Source organism: Amblyomma mixtum, chromosome 4, assembly GCF_055824585.1.
Source record: "Amblyomma mixtum isolate Tamu chromosome 4, ASM5582458v1, whole genome shotgun sequence".
Taxonomy (NCBI): domain Eukaryota; kingdom Metazoa; phylum Arthropoda; class Arachnida; order Ixodida; family Ixodidae; genus Amblyomma; species Amblyomma mixtum.
Genome location: NC_143015.1, coordinates 145,805,652 through 145,813,371, shown reverse-complemented (window position 1 = coordinate 145,813,371; position 7,720 = coordinate 145,805,652).

Sequence of the window (7,720 nt, the reverse complement as noted above, 5' to 3'; positions counted from 1 at the left end):
CCAGCCGCCCCTAAGGGCGGGAAATCCAGCGTGACGGGCAGGCAGCCACATCACCCTGGTAGCGTCGGCAGCGACGCTTCAAAACGACAGACGCCTACCAGCGGGAAGGACGTCAAGGGCTGTCAAGTGCCACCCCCGCCCCCACACGGCGGCCCGGAGAAGCAAGCCCGCTCCCAAGACAAGAGTGGCGCGGCCGGTTCCTGGGCCAACGCTGTCAAAAATGGCAAACAGGTGAGCGGTTCAGGCAGGGTTGCCTCCTCCTCCCACCCCCTCTCCCCTCCCCCTCGCTCGGCGGCTGACGCTGAGCTCCACAACCTTGTAGCTTCTCTCCGGGCACAAAACGAGATGCTACTTGCCAAAATTGAAGCCTTAGAAGCTAAAACAACTCCCCCTCCCCCTAGTACCCCCGACACGGACGCTATGGAGAGCGAGACGGCGGTGGCGCCGGCTCTGGAACCTTCCCTTGCCGAACTCGAAGCCCGTCTTAATGCCAAATTTGACACCCTGTTGGAAACTGCAATGGAACGCCTCATCGCTAGAGTCATGGAGGCCATCCCCTCTATGATCGCTCAACACGTCGCGACTAACACCCGCCTTTCTCGAAGAACCGTTCCTCTTAAGGACGTATCTGGTCGGCCCTCCAGATTGTCCCGCCGAGTAAATGACCTTGACGATGACGAAGATAGCTGCCCCCTTCCAGTTGCTGAGCTTCAGCCCCTGGTATCTGGCTCGGGGGCAACCTCACTTCCACCTCTCACCTCTAAATCTGAGCATGGCGGGACACCACCGGTGTAGGCGCTCCCCTCTTTCCAAATCGGCTTCCCCCATTACGATTACTCAATGGAACTGTCGGGGGCTCCGGTCCCGTTCAAAGCGGGCCGACCTCCGACTTTTCCTTTCAACCTTTCAGCCTTTGCCTGCCGTAGTTGCCCTCCAAGAGCCAGGGAAAGGCGCCGTACTAACAAATTATACGACGTTCCAGCAGGACCCCTCATCTTGTCTATTAGTCCATAGAAATTATACAGCCAACCAGGTCGACTTAGACATTCAACTTGAATACTCCTATGTAATGGTGACCCTCCTCCCACTACGCAAACAGGACCCACCGCTACACATACTCAATGTATACTGCAATCCGAAATTGCCGAATGTATCATTTGCGGACCTCTTTAGCCGCGCACTGAGAGTTGCGGGTCGAGACCCCCTCCTGATTGTGGGCGATTTCAACGCTCCCGCTCGGATGTGGGGTTACTGCCGTGAAGAGAAGCGGGGACGCAAGTTGGCGGAGCTTGCGTCAACGCTGGGCCTCACTCTTCACACTGACCCAGTCCACCCAACCCGTATAGGCAACTCCGTGACTAGGGATACATGTCCGGACTTGACCTTCACCCGCAACATTCAATATGCAGACTGGGTCAACACCGAGGAAACCCTCGGCAGTGACCACTGCCTCCTGAATACTACGATTAGGACCCTTCCTTTCGCGCGACCAACAACACAAGCCCGACTCCCAGATTGGACCAAGTTCAGGCAGAATTATAACAATGTCACACCCATACATGAGCAGGGCTACCAGTCTTGGTCACAACAATTGGTCTCTGGCCTTCGCTCCTCCGAAACTCAAATTCAGCTCTCAGAGGCGGTCTCGGATGTGGACAACCACCTGCTCCATCTCTGGGAGGCCCGGCATTGCCTCGTCCGTCGGTGGCGCCGGCAAAAGCACAACCGGAAACTTAAAGCTCGCATCGCCGAGCTCACTCAACGAGCGGCTGAGTATGCGGCCCAACTCGCCGACTCCAACTGGGTGGCCCGATGCAATACGGCCGCGCGGCAAATGTCCAGCCGGAACACGTGGCGACTCTTTCGCGCCCTAATTGACCCAACGCAAACACGCACGGAAACTCAAAAACACCTCCAAAGAGCAATACACAGCTTTCAGGGCAACACAAATCAATTGGCGCACAAGCTCCGGGACCAGTACTTGTGCACCACCCAGGACTCCCGCGGGCCGGCGTACTCTTATGCAGGTTCTGAGAACGTTGAGCTGGATCAACCGTTCCAGCTCCACGACCTGAAGGCGGCCCTGGCAAAAATGAAACGCGGCACCGCTCCGGGTCGGGACAAAATTACAGTCAAATTGTTAGCCAACCTCCCCGACCCAGCATACATGTCTTTATTGAATTACATTAACTCAATCTGGCTTGGGGAAGTGCCACTACCCATCGAGTGGAAGACCGCCCTGGTCACCTTCATTCCTAAAGCTGGCAAGGCCATCAACACGGACAACCTCCGCCCCATCTCTCTGACTTCCTGTGTGGGCAAACTCATGGAGACGATGGTACGTGACAGGTTGTCCGAGTTCATGGAATGCAAACACCTTTTCGCAGACACCATGTTCGGATTTCGCCCACACAGATCTGCACAAGATGTCCTGCTACAACTCAATCGGGCTGTCCTCGACCCCGTGGAATGCCCTCACAATGACAAGGTCGTACTCGCCTTGGATTTGAAGGGTGCATTCGACAACGTTACCCACGAGATCATTCTCACCCACCTCTCTCAAACTAACTGCGGCAGAAATGCCTTTCAATACATTCGGCAATTTTTAACCGACAGACAATCTTACATTCGGATCCAGGATAAAGAACATGGCCCTTTTCATTTAGGAACCAGGGGTACACCCCAGGGCGCGGTGCTCTCTCCTCTCTTATTCAATTTGGCTATGATGCGCCTACCGGCCCAGCTGGATGCTGTCGCCGGTGTGCAGCATGCGCTGTATGCTGATGACATCACCCTGTGGGCCACGCACGGTTCCCTTGCAGACATTGAGGCTAACCTGCAGGAGGCGGCGACCATAGTGGACCGTTATGCTCGCCGCTGCGGCCTCCAATGCTCCACCCAAAAGTCTGAATTTGTGCACATACGCCCCTCACCAAAGTGCACAGCCAAAATTTCATTGTCTCTTGAGACAGGTCCAATCCCTGAAAATATCGAAGTCCGGGTACTGGGGCTCTTTATACATCAAGACAGACGGTCAGAAACAACATTGGCCAAACTCCGTCAGGTGGGGGACCAGGTGGGCCGCTTGGTCCGCCGGGTTTCTAACAAGCGGGGGGGGTTACGATGTAAGGACGCCTTGCGGCTGGCGCATGCATTTGTAACCAGTCGAATTCTATATTCGACTCCATACCTCCACCTGCGGAAGCAAGACGAGGATTCACTCGAAGTCATCCTCCGCAAAATTATTAAGCGGGCTCTAGGCCTCCCCGTGACCACCTCCAACAAGCGCCTCCTGGGCCTAGGCATGGTGAACACATTTCGGGAGCTCCGGGAAGCCCACTTGACTAACCAATACACACGTCTCTCGAAGACATCGTCGGGCCGCCGCCTCCTTGCCCGGCTACACATCCAACATACCACTCTCATGGAAGAGCGCGTACGTATTCCATCCCAGTGGAGATGCGCCCTCCACGTGCGCCCTCTTCCCGCGAACATGAACCGTGAGGACCATAATGGCCGGCGCCTGGCGCGGGCGGAAGCCCTGGCCCGCCACTATGGGTCGAAACCCGGCGTATTCTACGTGGATGCCTCAGGCCCCCATCATGGGGGATGGTACACAGCCGCAGTCGTCCACCAATCCAAAACAGTGAACGGCCTTACTTTCCGCGCCCGTGACATAACACACGCGGAGGAGGTCGCCATTGCGTTGGCTGCATCTGATTCCAATTCAAAAACAATTATTTCCGACTCGCGAGGGGCATGTCGGAACGTCGAGCAGGGCTGGGTACCGTATCTAGCCTACCGCATTCTTCAAAACAGCGTCTACACCGGTGACCCCGCGCACCGGCGTATCGTTTGGGCTCCCGCTCACATGGGCCTTGAGGGAAATGAGGCAGCTGACGCCGCCGCCCGCGCGCTCTCTCACCGGACATTCCCCTCCGACCCTGACGATCAGGAACTCGAATTTATTCCAGCTTACTCCTTCAAAGACATCGTTTTACTCTATCAATCTGGCCATGGTCTTTATCCCCGCCCGTGTAAAGGTCTGTCAAAGGCGGAGGAGCGGCTTCTGCTCCGCCTGTATACTAATACTTTGCTGTGCCCGGCAGCTCTGAAACACTTCGACCCTTCTTTCTCGGGCAGCTGTCCGCACTGTGCGGAGAAGTCTTCGGACATCTACCACATGGTGTGGGCCTGCCCCTCCAACCCTGCCATTCCGCCAGAGATTCCGCCAGAGTGGAAGCATGCTAGGATTACATTTATTCCTAAAGCAGGGAAGAAGCTCTGCATTAAGAATCTGCGTCCCATCTCGCTAACGTCGTGCTTGGCCAAATTGATGGAGCATGTAGTCCTGAACAGGCTTCAGGGTTATGTAGAGGACAATGAGTTGATACCTGAAACAATGATTGGCTTCAGGGCTAATTTATCGACGCAGGATGTCATGTTACAGCTCAAAACAGACGTGGTTGATCCTGGGTACGGCACGGGCACCAAGGCTATCTTGGGGCTCGACCTCACTAAGGCCTTTGACAATGTTACCCATGAGGCAATATTGAGGAACCTATCGGACATAGGACCGGGGGGTAGAACCTTCCGGTACATCAGATCGTTTCTGGAGGGTAGGACTGCGGAGATTGTAGTCGGAGAAATGAAATCGGATCCCTTCCCATTGGGGGGCAGGGGGACACCGCAAGGGTCGGTATTATCGCCCTTCCTATTTAATTTCTCCCTGATCAAGATACCACCCAGGCTGCAAGGGTTATCGGGACTTAAACATACATTTTATGCGGATGACATTACTCTATGGGTAACAAGAGGCAGTGACGCACAGTTGGAAGAAACTCTACAACAGGCGGTGGATATTGTGGAGGAGCTAGCAGGGGAAGCAGGACTCTCGTGTTCTCAGCCCAAGTCCGAGCTTTTTGTGCTGAGGGATAAACCAAGAGGGATACATGCGAGGCACTATGTGCCGCCACCACCTTTAGAGGTGAGAGTGGGGGGAGTACCGGTCGCTGAGGTCCAAACGATCAGGATCCTGGGTATGTATCTGCAGACTAACAGGAAGAATAGCGAGTCATTGCAAAGGCTTAAAAATACGGTCAATGCTACCGTGCGGCTAATCAGGAGAATCGCCAATCGTAAGAGTGGTGTTAAAGAAAAAGACTTGTGTAAGCTAGTGCAGGCATTTGTGCTCAGTAGAATAGTGTATGCGACGCCTTATTTGAAGCTGGACGCGGCGGAAAAAGGAAAGGTGGAGGCTATGATTAGGCAGGCGTATAAAGCGGCCCTTGGGTTGCCTCAGAATGCGTCTACCGAAAGGCTGCTGGGATTAGGGGTGCACAACACCCTAGAAGAAATACGGGAGGCGCACTTGGTTATGCAGCTCGGTAGGCTTTCAAAAACAAAAGCAGGGAGGGACATATTGGAAAGGATCGGCATTGGAGTTGACGTTCCAGCCGGTGACACGAAAATTCAGGTGAGGCGGGAAATGCACAAGGGCTTGTACATAAAACCTTTGCCCAAGAACATGCATCCGATACATCACGAGGACCGCAGGAAGGCAAGAGCCAAAGCTTTACATGCTAAGTACGGGAAGTACAACGGGGGAGTCTATGTAGATGTCGCCGAGTATAAGAACAAGGATGCATTTGCAATTGCGATGGTGGACGGGCGGGGCCACTTGATCGCCTCTGGATCAGTCAAAACCCGCTCCCCAGAAACTGCAGAGGAAGCGGCAATAGCACTAGCTATGACTAGTAGTAATGCTGACCTGATCTTCAGCGATTCAAAAACAGCCATCCGAAATTTGGCGAGGGGCAGAATATCTGTCACAGCGGCGCGGTTGTTGAATCGGGCCACGGAGCGAGGGATTACAGAGGCGGAAATTGTCTGGGTACCTGCACACTCTGGAAACCCTGGGAACGAGACGGCTCACATGAATGCTCGAGGTTTCGTCAGCCGAGTAGGTGAGCCGGACGTCCCGGGAAGGTCCACGAGAGATGGGCTGGTATCCTTTCATGACATTACTACTCATTTCAGACTTAACCGGAGGATTTACCCACCCCCGAACAAGCAATTGGTGAAGGCGCAGGAATGCGTCTGGCGCCGATTGCAGACCAGATGTTTCTTCAACCCATACGTGTTGAGCAAAATCTACCCGGACATTCAGCCGGAGTGCAAATGGTGTCACGAATTGGCAACCTACGACCACGTATTATGGAGCTGTAGCATAGCACCGCCACCGGCGGACATTATGCGTGATCCTTCCCTCGAGCAGTGGGAGGCCGTGCTGGCCAGCTCAGACCCGGTCGTCCAGACCAGGGCCGTGGAGTGGGCCACCCAGGTCGCCGTCAGCCACGGGTTGATGGCCATCTAACACGGAATCGTCCACACATGCTCTCTGACGAAAATAAAGTTTTTCCATCCATAGACAGTTTCAGTTTCGCAGCTCCCTATACTCGCCGCTTGATGGCGTGCCTATAGTGGACGTCGCTGGAACTAACGGCGCTGCAGTCGCGCTTTTCTACACATCTCGCGCGTCGTCTGCTACATCCTCGTAAAGGCGGGTGGCGCCGCGCCCATACCTGCAGGTTAATTATTTTTTTCCGGCGTGACCAAACAAGAATATGGCATAACTGCTGTCGGTGCGTGTCGAAAAGCTGTTCCGCTTGGAGGGTACAAGGGTACAACCTATGGGGTTGGGGCGAACAATATCTGAAGGAGGCACGCACGATCGGCGCGCTTCGCCTTTTAGGTGTCTATAGTCCCAACTTTCTCGAGTGTGTCATTGTATATATTATGTTCTTTCTGGCGGTTATAGCACTTCACACCAATCTGTGCAATGAAATAATCTACCGTTTCTTGTGTTCATTAGGTTCGAATAATTGAACGAGATATGAATAAGGTAAGACAAACTTGTTTAAATATTTCATTGTACAGCTCTTTAACGGCACATCGTTCGTTAAACTGCGCCATTTTTAAAAACAATTTATCGATCTCTGGAGGAGAAAACTATTTTAAATGTCAAACGCTGCCATGGAAAGAGAAAAAAAAAATCTTGCTTTGTAAAAAGCGTTCCATTAATGGGTGCTTAAAGCAGTTTTGCTCTCTTTCTCGCTGACTGCCCTTGAGCAGTTACCAATATTTCAGAGTTCATTTTCTTGGAAAAAAAGTGCATCCTCATGATGACGTAAAACTTGATCACTTTAGGAGTGACTTCCTGGCAGTGAGCATGACAACCGACTGCAGGCACAGAGGACTCTTCAAGCTTGTCTAGCACCTCCCAGAACAGGTCGCCAAATACAACGTGTTTCTCAAAGGCTTTGTGGACAATGCTCTCTATCTTCTTTATGACTGCGTACAGCCTCAGCGACGGCTCGCGTAGGCATCCTGGCTTGAACGACCTCAGGTCAGTCAAGTGCCTCTGAACAACATCACTTGGGCTGGCGTGTCCAGGAGCAGCCGTCAGTGTGACCTGGCAATCCTTACAATGCACTGCCTTAGTTATCTTCTTATGCACATATCCTGCTAAGTAATAGATAACCATTTCTTCTGGTCCAGCTCTTTCGTATCCATGGTCGCCCAGGTCATCACTTTCACTCGAAAAAGAGCTTATGCTAAGAAGCTTCTTGCATAGTTTTTCTTCCACAGCATTTCTGAGCTCCGCAGCAGCCTTTGCCTTTTCTCCGAGGCTGTCATGCAGCGACACGAGGACACTTTC